The sequence below is a fragment of the Pseudopipra pipra genome, chromosome 2 (assembly GCF_036250125.1).
Source record: "Pseudopipra pipra isolate bDixPip1 chromosome 2, bDixPip1.hap1, whole genome shotgun sequence".
In the NCBI taxonomy this organism is placed as follows: domain Eukaryota; kingdom Metazoa; phylum Chordata; class Aves; order Passeriformes; family Pipridae; genus Pseudopipra; species Pseudopipra pipra.
Genome location: NC_087550.1, coordinates 17,202,187 through 17,212,697, shown reverse-complemented (window position 1 = coordinate 17,212,697; position 10,511 = coordinate 17,202,187). Strand labels below are relative to the sequence as shown.

Sequence of the window (10,511 nt, the reverse complement as noted above, 5' to 3'; positions counted from 1 at the left end):
ATGAGTCCCCTGAAATACAACACATCCAGAACCCAAATGGAACTGTAACAGTGGCAAGCAGACTTACCTTCTCTGCCAACCACCTCCATGCCTTGCATTGCCTGCTTGAACACCCACAAGGAAGGAAAATAAAGTCACTTCATGTGGAGAAAAAAGGAGAGGAAGGTAGGCTGCAGTTGTATGGAGAGGTGCACTGGGGAGTGGCTGGGAAGGGATATGCAATTGCGGGAGAGCAGCTTGTACTTACGTAGGTCCTGCTGGACAATCTTCTGTGAGTTCAGATCTCATGCTAGACGGAGACTTTGTGATTTGAAACCATGCAGAAGACTCTTCCCTGTGGTACCTTTGTGTCTGTGTGGTGGCTGTGTGCACATATAGATCTAATAAATACGTAGTTTTGTGCAACATAGGTATATATGCCTCTGTATGTTTATATTTCTATATAATCACTGATTTAGGGGAGATGCAATCAGCCTTCCAGCAGTATCCACAGATGGAGGTTATCAGCAGACGAGGTTCCTGGCTGCCAAATGGAAGATCTTGCTGGGCAATGTGCCTCAGGAAGGATGGGAGACTTCTGTCATGATAAAGCATCTTCCTACCGAAAGAGGAACACAAATAGATCAAGAGCTAAAATGCTGGGGTTTGGTTTCCCTGATACCGGGGAAATGTGAGACACTACCAGCATTTATTTAAAAACCAAAATAATTTTTTACATTCCAAAGTGTTACATTGTTACACTGTTCCTTTCTCTCCTTCAAGGAATAAATGAGCACAAAATGCTGAATGTTTCACCTCAGTCCCAACCTTTTGAAGAGGACACAAGACACATGTTGGCATCACTTCGTGTTCTGTGTGAACTTACCAGTTTCTTTTCGCAGGTGTTCAGAAGATCATAATCATCACATCGCTTGTAATAGTTGTGTTGCTCTTGACAATCTTGATGATACATTGTGCCACAAGACTAAACAACACAAGGGAAAAGTAAGAATACTTTCCATTTTCTTGCAAATGATGTGGCTTGCCTGTGTTCACCTGGCAATTTCCCTGCCTGTTTCTTGTTGGTGTTTTTATATACCTGCCCTGGAAACTCATCCAGGTAGTAACAGCATCTTTAGCACAATTCAGTCTAAATGCCAGGAGGTATCTGAGCATTATGTGACTAATTAATGGTGTTGGGTTTTTCCTAGACAGAAGATCCGTAGTGCACCCAGAACACCTGCAAAGGAGACAGGCTTACACCAAGACCTAGGCAAGAAGGCCTCTGTGAGCCTGCACACACCCACAGACCAGCACGTTGTTTATCAAAATGAGGTAACACAAACACCCAAGGCTTCTAGTAATTATTCACATCCTCCACTTAGGAAGAATGTGACAAAACCCTTCCATGGAGACCTGGGGTCTGCTTCTGCTGCCGTATCTTTGCTGCATGGGACAGCCACGCTGTGTAGATGACACACGTGCCCCATCTCACCTCTAGCGATGCTAAGGAAAAACTATTTAGCGTTTTGAACTGCTGGCTTGGAGTGTGCAGGAGAAAAGGTACTCAATGGTTAGGTAGAAAGACAAAGAATAGGTACTGGAAGTGCCCAGGAGGGCAGATGGGGTGTGCCTTCTGGACAAAGGCAAGGGAGCACTGCAGAGCTCAGGCAGTGTAACCTGCAGCCTCTCACAGAAGTTTCCCCAGGAAAGTCTGCCCTGCCGTCCCAGTCGTGCAGACACAAAGGTGCGCAGCGGGGGGCTGGTGGCATCCACAGGCAAAACCAGTAAGTGATCACAGCTGAGTCACCCCCACTAGACACTTTGCTTTGATCTCCCTATTTCCCTTGCAAGCTCTTGCTAGTCCTGGGCTGTGAATGGGAACCCTCTTGTCTTCCTGTCACTTCTCTATGCGAGGTAGGGTGGAGCTTTGTTGTGATGACCACACCACTGTGCTGGGTCTCTTGCAGGAGCAGACACCAGGCAGCTCACTTCACAAAAGGCAGAAGAGAAATCCAAGAAAGCAAAAGAATCACAGGGGCTTGTTTCCAGAGGAAGCTGAAAACCTGAACAGCAACTTCCAAACTGCATTTGAGAGTGGATCTGCTGGGTTATCCATGAAGGAGCTTGGCTGCTCACCCATGAATGAGGACAGTGAGGCAAAGGCAGGTGATGGAGTCCAAGGAACACCCCACCACACCTGCTCCCCAGCCCAGCAGATGAAGGAGAGACATCAGCCATCTCCACAAAGAGGAGCACAGGGGCCCAAGGGCAGATGGGGGATCCCGACTAAGGACTCAGAGGAAGGAGCAGCTTGCCCAAGCCTCTCCCAGTGATGTCTCAGAAGATTCTAAGCCATGGGGTCTGTGTGGGAAACCCATCTAGATGAGTCCATCAGTAGAACATCTTTTGAACTGAGGGGCATCGCTGCCTAAAATAAAAGGGTACGAACACATCATGCCATGCAAAAGAAGTGCACTTTGGGATAGTACTGGACTGTTATGCAATGCTTTGGGAGGAGACAAAGGTGAGAAAGGGGAGGAATCAAAGGGATCTGGGAATAAAAAGAGAGGGAAAATGGATGGATAAAGGAATAAAAGGATATATAGGAGGCTGGTCAGTACATTTGTCTGGGCATGCCCAGCACCTGTTCACCATGGTGTGTCCCAGCTCCCAGATAAATTCCATTTCTGACTCTTTTCCCGGGTGAGGGATGCCCTAGCTGGTGTGCATACGTGTACGGGGGACTGGTGCCAGCAGCTGGGCCAGAACCACAGGCCACATGTGCCTGGGTGCTGGCAACTGGGGAGACCTGAGTGAGGGAAGCCAAGTGCCAGCCACCAGCCTGGACCAGGGTCAGAGCCTCTGTCCCTGCTGCAGCACCTGAAGCAGGCATGTGTGGAAATGCCTGTGTGCAACAGCAAGAATCAAGCCAGGCAAGCTAGTGAGTAGGTGACATGTCCCAGGATGCTCTTTGATGTCTCACAAGAAATCAGGCAGAAGGATCTATGCTGTGAACGTGGCAAGACCCACAGAACTATATCAAGACCGGTATTTGAAAAAAAAAAAAGTTACATTTTTAAGGGCTTGAGCTGGAAAAGTTCCCCCCAGCTCTCTGTGTTGTTATATGATGTGTGTTAGAGATGTGCTTCCAGTGTATTTTTGTAAAGGCCCCCCAAAGAAGCTTGTGTTGAGTGCAGCTTCAGCACAGAGCACTGTCTTTGGTAGCCACAGAGTACCCTCTAGTGGGAGAGATCACCAGTGGAAGGGAAAGAGCCTCCAGTGAGTCTTTCATTAAAACAGTAACTCACTAGTACTGTGTTTTCTATCTTTTGACTTTCAAATACCCTTTGGGTATCCAACAACCTCATCCCAGCTATCAAGAAGTTACAACAATCGTATCCAAAGTTGTTCCATGATTAAATGATTCTATGAGCACTTTCCTGCAGTAGAGACTGACTGTGGTTGCTGATTGAAATGGACTGACAGAAAGAACTGGGCTTTGAGTTTCAGTGCTTCCTTGCTCTCCTGGAGAAAGAGCTCTCACAAAGGACCAGGGAAGGGAATATGGACATATTCCCAAGGCTGTTCTCCACACTGCCAGGCTGGCTGGCAATGGATAAAAGAAGGTGCAGTGCTAGAGGGACCTTTAGAAATCAATCTTGGGTGATGTTTCAAGCAAGAGTTGCTCAGCATTTAGGAGACAACCATTCCTTGCATTCTGAAAATCATGTGCTGATTCAACTTGCCTTGAAATCTGTCATGTCCCATCATGTATGTTACAAAGAGGTTTTCAACTTGGCATTCCTCAAATTAGAGTTTCCTGAGACTAAATGCCCATTAATATAATTTTTTTCAGTTAAATTATCTGTGGGTTTTTTTCCATGGTAGTCACAGGTGCTTTTGTGATCTTCAGTTGTGGCTCTGATTGGAAGCCATCAATGTATTTGTATAAACACAACAAAACAAGAGATGAGTGAGTTTAACTACTGCTTTTTAAAGTTAACTTTTTCCCAGGAAATGGAAATTGTAAAGAGAAAATGTGCAGGCTCAGTACTGAGAGAGAGCAACCAGTGGTGCTCCAGCTGAGTGGTTCAGAGACTGCTGAAGGAGGGGGAGAGGAATGGCATCACCTCCACATTTCTGGCAGCAAGAGCACGAGAACAGTGCAAAGGTGTAATTTCAAAGAGTAGAAGTTACTTCTGGTGATTGAGAAGGAAACTGAATATATAATGAAATGCTCCCCAAGGACTTGGAAAACAAATAGGCAGGAAAAGTTGAATTAGCTGAGCCAATGTCCTGATATAAGCCTCCAACAGGCAGCACACCTTAGTGGGTTTGGTTTTATTTTATTTTATTGCAATTTGTGTCACAGGTTCCAGTCAGCCTTTTTTTCTTTCCCTGTTAAACAATGGCAACTTGGGTCAGCTGTATCTTATCCTTTTCCTTAAACCTGTACAGGTTTCACTGGTTAGTGGCTCAAACTGCTCTGCTTACAATAGGTTATTAGTCCAGAAATCCAGGGAAGAGTGATGAAATATATTAACTGCAGAATGTGTCCATCCAGAAGGCAGAGGAAAGAATAGACCTCATGACAGAAGGAATTTCAGATTGCCTTTTCCACCAGCATGCAGGATTTATTACAGGTGAATAAATAAAAGGAGAGGAACAAAGAACCATGGATTTTAGGACAAGAGGTCTCTACTTACTCTCTTTCTCACTAACTTCAAAGGCTTTGTCACTCCAAAGAATCCATGTCAGCTCAGCCACCACAAGCTCCAGAGAAGGTAATGTACAAAGAACTTTGTAAAACTTGGCAAAGATTGCTGAGATGAGCCAGGTCCCTGTAAAAAGAAACAGTTGACGTGAGAACACAGAATAGGGCAGAAGAGGATTTTTGTGTCTTGTTCCCCTCTGAATACAAAAGGCTTTGAATCTTCTGCCATTGCTGGTCTGCCTAGAGTACCTTCCATTTGCCTATCTGCCCTGAGGTTACCTCTGGTCTTCCCCTACTACTTCAGTACTGTCCTTTCCCTGTTCAGCTCTAGTTTACTCATTCTCTTCCCAGGAACCAGCCCTCTTACTTTCCCAGACTCTTTCATAATTTTCTTCTTTCTTCTCTAGGTTTCTCCAGCCCATTGAAGAAGTAGTAACATTTGCCTAAATACAGAACCTTTCCATGTCAGCAGATATGAGTTACTATAAAATATTGCTCAAATTTCCCAAATGTCCCCTTTATTTTCATTATATAAGAGCAGGAAGGTGTCCCTGGGACTTCCCTTCCTTTGTTGCTTTGATGGCACAGCACACTTCTGGAAAACTTTATTTTAATCTGTGCAGTTGGCAGTTCTCTGGAGTTCCCTCTGAAATCCCCTCAACTGTAGTGAAGGCAGGTGAGCACAGGAGACTTGCTAACACATTTTTCTCGTTGAAAGAAAAAAGTGTGTGAAGGGCGTAGGTACATCAGTCTCAAACAACAAGTAGGTTAGTTGCTGGAGACGTGACCTACTTCAGAAGGAATAAAAAAGGGAATGCTGGCAGAGTGAAATTTAAGTGATTCAAGACCTACCTATTGATCCTAGGAGATAGAAGGAAACGTTGAAATAAAGGTAGTGGTAGTGTTGAAATTTTGTTGAAAAGCCAAGTAGCTTTGGTTTGTTGGTTGGCAAGGAAAGGGCTGCACTAAATCAAGCACAGTAGTGGAGAAGGTGTTTCCAAGGACAGCTGTATCCATCTGGAAGAGATCCTGCCCTGACCTCCAGACTCCAGCAACAAGTTAGACCTAATCTGTTGGGGGGACAGCAGGAGCTTTCTGTTTTCATGGGACAAAAGGCACTGCTTTGTGCACTGAGGTACTGAGAGCAGTGGAACAGGCAAGGTTAACACATGGTGAGCCTGGGATGACTTGTGAAAGGTTCAAACACCACTCTGTTCTGTTCCTTAGGACAGTTTAGTAGCAGCGCTTCAAATATTCCCACACATCTGTGTCTTAAATAAGAAAGGGTTTCTCAGTTTATGTGGGCACTTGGCCACTACCTGGGTGTCTTTGTCAATTAACTTTGGCAGGGGCTTGAAATTGTGCCAGTTTTGATATTCCCATGAGCAATGATGGTTAAAGCAAGAGACCTTTTAAGACCTTGAAAGGCAAATATTGCAGCTGATATGAATGGTGTATAAACATGTGCATGTGTACGAAAGCAACTGAATGACATGTATTGATTGATAAGGATGCTGTTTCTAACTAATCACATTGGGAAATGGGTTGTTTCTGTCAAGCCTGGAACAAGCCTGACAAAACTACAACGGAGACAACTTGTCAGTTCAAGAAATTGATCTGGTCTGAAAAAATCCCAAATATTTTTTTGAATACTAAGTATTTACAGTCCAGTATATGGACGGTGAATGTCACAGCTTTCGGCCATTACTATAAATTATTATCATTCATTATTATTATTTCATTGTATTCTGCTATTGGATTCTAGTTTCAGTGGTTTATGATAGTACAGAAGTCTTTCATAAAAATCCATTGTCAATGTGACTGACACTACCCTTGAACTAAAACCACAGAAGGATATGTTTTGAACATAAAAGGAATTTCTCTGTTGCGCACTGGAGTGAAACCCCAAATCTCCTAGAGGGAAGTTCAGGTTTATACTACTGATTTTTGACAGCAGTGTGATTATCCATCTGCCCTAGAGAATTGCTGGAACTAACTCTGTGCTGACAGCTGTGTATTACTGAATGTTTCAGGGTTCACCGTGGTGTTAATTTTTTTTAATTTGTTCTTCCGAGGCAAATTTGTTACTTGGTTGAAATTCATAACCCTTGAGGGAAAGGTTACCGGTGGATGAGTATAGCGCTTGCTCTTGTACCAGGAGGCATGACAGCTCCCTGCCACGTTGGGAACACTGCAAGCTCCGACGCTGGGACGAGGGACAAACCCCTGCTGCCACCGCGCCTGGACGGGGCCGAGGACCAGTCTGGGCACCTCCATCTGCCCGAGGCTCTCCTTCCATCCATCTCCCTGCTTCCAGGTACTTGGCCGTGAGCATCCATCCCTCTCGCTGCCTTCCCCGGTCTCATTTCCAGGTCTGAGGTGGGGAGGTGTCCGTGCGGGGGGGGGAGGGTAGGGAGGCGCAGCCTGGCATCGCCGCCGGGTGCCCCGGCGGGGCCGGGAGCGGGGCCCGCCGGGATGGAGGAAGGCTGGAGCCACAGCCCGCGGTGGGGCCGGGGCAGAGGCCGGTGTCCCCGCCGCTCGGCCCCTGCCGTGCCCGGAGGCTCGGCCCGGAGAGGCTCCCCCGGCGGAGGTTCGGCCGCCCGGGCGGGCAGCGGCCGAGGCGCATCGGGCGCAGAAGCGGCTCCGGGCTGTTCCCAGACGTGGGAGAGGTGCCCGCGCCTCCTTCCTCCGTCTTTCTTAACCGGGAGGCTCCCCCAGGTGCCGGGCTCGCCCAGCAGTTGCCTTTTGAAGCCTGTGTGACGCCGAGCAGTTACTGGCGCCGGTCGCCAGAAGGATAAAAATTTCTTTAAAGTTGCAGGACTTTCACAGAAAGTGGCGGAGGAGCGGTTTGTCCAGGAAGGGGCACAGCCGGTGGCTCAGGAGCCCTCCGCTGTGCGGTTTGGGAGGGGAAGGCACAGCCAAAGATTCTCACTTTGTTTGCCCCAGTCTTTAATACCTTCCCCCCCAGCCCTTTCTTCTATGGGTTGTTGTTGTTGTTGTTGTTTTGTTGTTTTGGTTTTTTTTTTTACCTCTGCAGTATGCACGATTGGGGTTGTGATCTAAAGAGACTTCTTTTTTTGGTGCCCCATATAGCTACACGGTATGGCCTGGTTCCTCATCGTGTGAAATCTTGTAGCTACCCTGGGTGTGCGCAATGGTGCAGTAAGGGCTTTAACAGGTACTAAAGCAGTGAGACAAAAGGCTGTAGCAGAAAACTGGGCTTGCCTGCAGGTGTGGCACATTTTTCACTGCTTTATAAACACTTAATGTAACTTGGTATTTTCTGCTTGCTATGCCAGCCCTTGATTCCCGCATGATTTTAGGAATATCTGTCTGAATTTCTTAGAGCCATGCTCAAATATCTGACTGCGCTGTATTATCTGGCAAACTCTTTATTCTTTGGAATTGTTACTGATGGATTCTTGTTTCCTAATTTTATTCATAAGCACTTGGTCTCTATTCATGCCTGGTAACTCCAGAGTTATATCAGGAGTTGCTACACATGGTGTGTTTAAAATTTAAAGGTAGGTTACTGTTTGTGTATGCATTGCGTGCACAAGATGGATGGGAATTTTTTCTTTTTTTCTTTCTCTAATTCATTTATTTATTAATCAACCCTTCTTTTTTAACCTGTATAACATAGCAAATGCTTTGCAGTTGATTATTTCTTCTATTTTTTTCAAGTTGTGAAAAATCTTTAAAAGGTTGGGCTTTGCTTATGTTCTTGACAGAAGATGCTCCTGTCATGCTTTAGGGATAGTACTCCCCAATTTAGTGTTCCCATTGAAACTTCAAACCAGGCTGCTGGTGTTGTCATGTGAGTGAGTTGACATGGCTTTCTCTGCTAAGTGTCATAGAGTTTCCTGTGGAGCATCACTTAGCCAGCCCCTGGGAGCTCTCTCTGAGCCCCAAATGCTTCTGCATGGCTGGCAGTAGGGCCACTTCTGCACAGAGCAGAAGTCTGGGAAACAGGAGGCTCAAATGGGAGCCTGCATGGGAGGAGAGAGATGAAAGGACCAAGAAAGGGAACAGAACCTGAAAATTCCTGGGGGATCCTCTGGAAAGGCTCTGACACAGTGCACCATTTTCACTTCCCCGCTCTTTGCCTGCAGTGCAAGCTGGTGCTGTGAGGCTAAAGGAGAGGCTGGATGGAGCCCCTTCCTCTAGTGGAGGTTCCAGGAGGGGTGTTCTGGAGTCCATCTCACCTTGTTATGGATTAGTCTACAAGATGGGGCAGTTGAAGGGAGGGGGAACTGATATAAACACTTACAGACCTACAAGAAGTCATAGAACTGATGACAACTAGAGACCTTGATGATGCTGCCCCTGATGGATGGAAGAGTCAAATTCATGAACAGCAGAGATGAACACAAATCATAGAATCATAGAATTGACCGGGTGGAAAAGATCTCTGAAATCATCAAGTACAGCCCTTGATCCAACACCACTGTGGTTACTAGACCGTGGCACTAAGTGCCACATCCAGTCTTATCTTAAAAACCTCCAGGGACGAAGAATCCACCACCTCCCTGGGCAGCCCATTCCAATGTCTGATTATTCTCTCTGTAAAACATTTTTTCCTAATATTCAACCTAAACCTCCCCTGGCACAGCTCAAGAGCATGCCCTCTTGTCCCACTGCTGGTTGCCTTGGAGAAGACACCAACCCCCACCTGGCTACAACCTCCTTTCAGGGAGTTGCAGAGACTGATGAGGTCTCCCCTGAGCCTTCTCTTCTCCAAGCTAAACAACCCCAGCTCCCTCAGCCTCTGATATTTTCCTGTAACATAGCCCTCTCCCTTTCTTACAGAAAACTTGTGAAGGGTATGGTGGGTATCCTTCTGCAAGCATAACTAGGAACTTCACGTAGTGCCTAATCTGGAGGCTGGGTTACCATGTGGCAGGGAGCTGTGCTGTGTGGTTTTACAGCAAAACCCTTGGGCACATCACCTTGGAGCACGGGAGCACAGTTGCACCTCTGGCTTTCCCCTTCTGGAATTATGTAAGATGCAAAGACATTTGGGTGGGGAGGCTTCAGGCAAACCTGCCCCCTGCAGTGATTCCTCTCCTAATCCAGGTGGTGGGTTTGGTTTGCTTGTGGGCTGGGGCAAAGTGGTGGCATCTGCAGGTGTCTCCACACTGCCCTCTTGGTGGGGAAGGATCTGTTGTTGCTTGTGACTCCCCTGTGCCAGAGATGTGGATTCCCCATGGGGACAAGGGCAGGCAAACAGGAGCCGAAGGTCCCGTGGAGACAAGTCCATCTGCTCTTGCTCCAGGGGATGCCAGAGTATCCTGGGAAAGAGGAGCATGTGGCACTGGGACCCTGAGGCAGTTGCCACAAGGTGGCACTGGCCTCTTGTCACCCAGCCTGGTGGCATCCAGCCGGCAGCTCCAGGGTGGGAGAACCCCTACCACAGGCTCTGGTCCAAATTTAACTGCAGGGATGGACAGGAGGAGCTGCCGATGGATCAGAAATCAGGTGGATAATGATCACTGCAGAAGCTATGTCTTGCAGGAGGGATTTTCCCATTTAGAGTCTGCTGGATTAGGGAAAAGCATTCTTATGATATGCCACCCTTTCTCAGGGTTTTTCCCCTCAGGTCATAGCAGAAGAAGAGACTCCAGGCTCACCAGATTCATTCCTCTCTCCCAGAAGTGGGAAAAGCAAAAAGACCAGATCACCAGGGGGGATTTGGGGTGCCACACTCACCATCCAGCACCCATCCCATCCCAGGGCCCCACATCTTGCCCAAGGCTGCTCCATGGCTTTTCTCATCGGAGAAGGACAAACATCACAGAGGTGGAAGAAACCCAAG

At 47.1% G+C, this 10,511-nt stretch overlaps 1 long non-coding RNA gene across 1 annotated transcript; it reads left to right on the top strand.

Annotated features, from left to right (window-relative positions):
- Positions 1–886: 886 nt before the first annotated feature.
- On the top strand, positions 887–3,473 carry LOC135406636 (uncharacterized). The gene is made up of 3 exons (XR_010426391.1): positions 887–984; positions 1,191–1,314; positions 1,950–3,473. It is a non-coding gene; the product is annotated as an uncharacterized LOC135406636 (long non-coding RNA).
- The last annotated feature ends 7,038 nt before the right edge of the window (positions 3,474–10,511 follow it).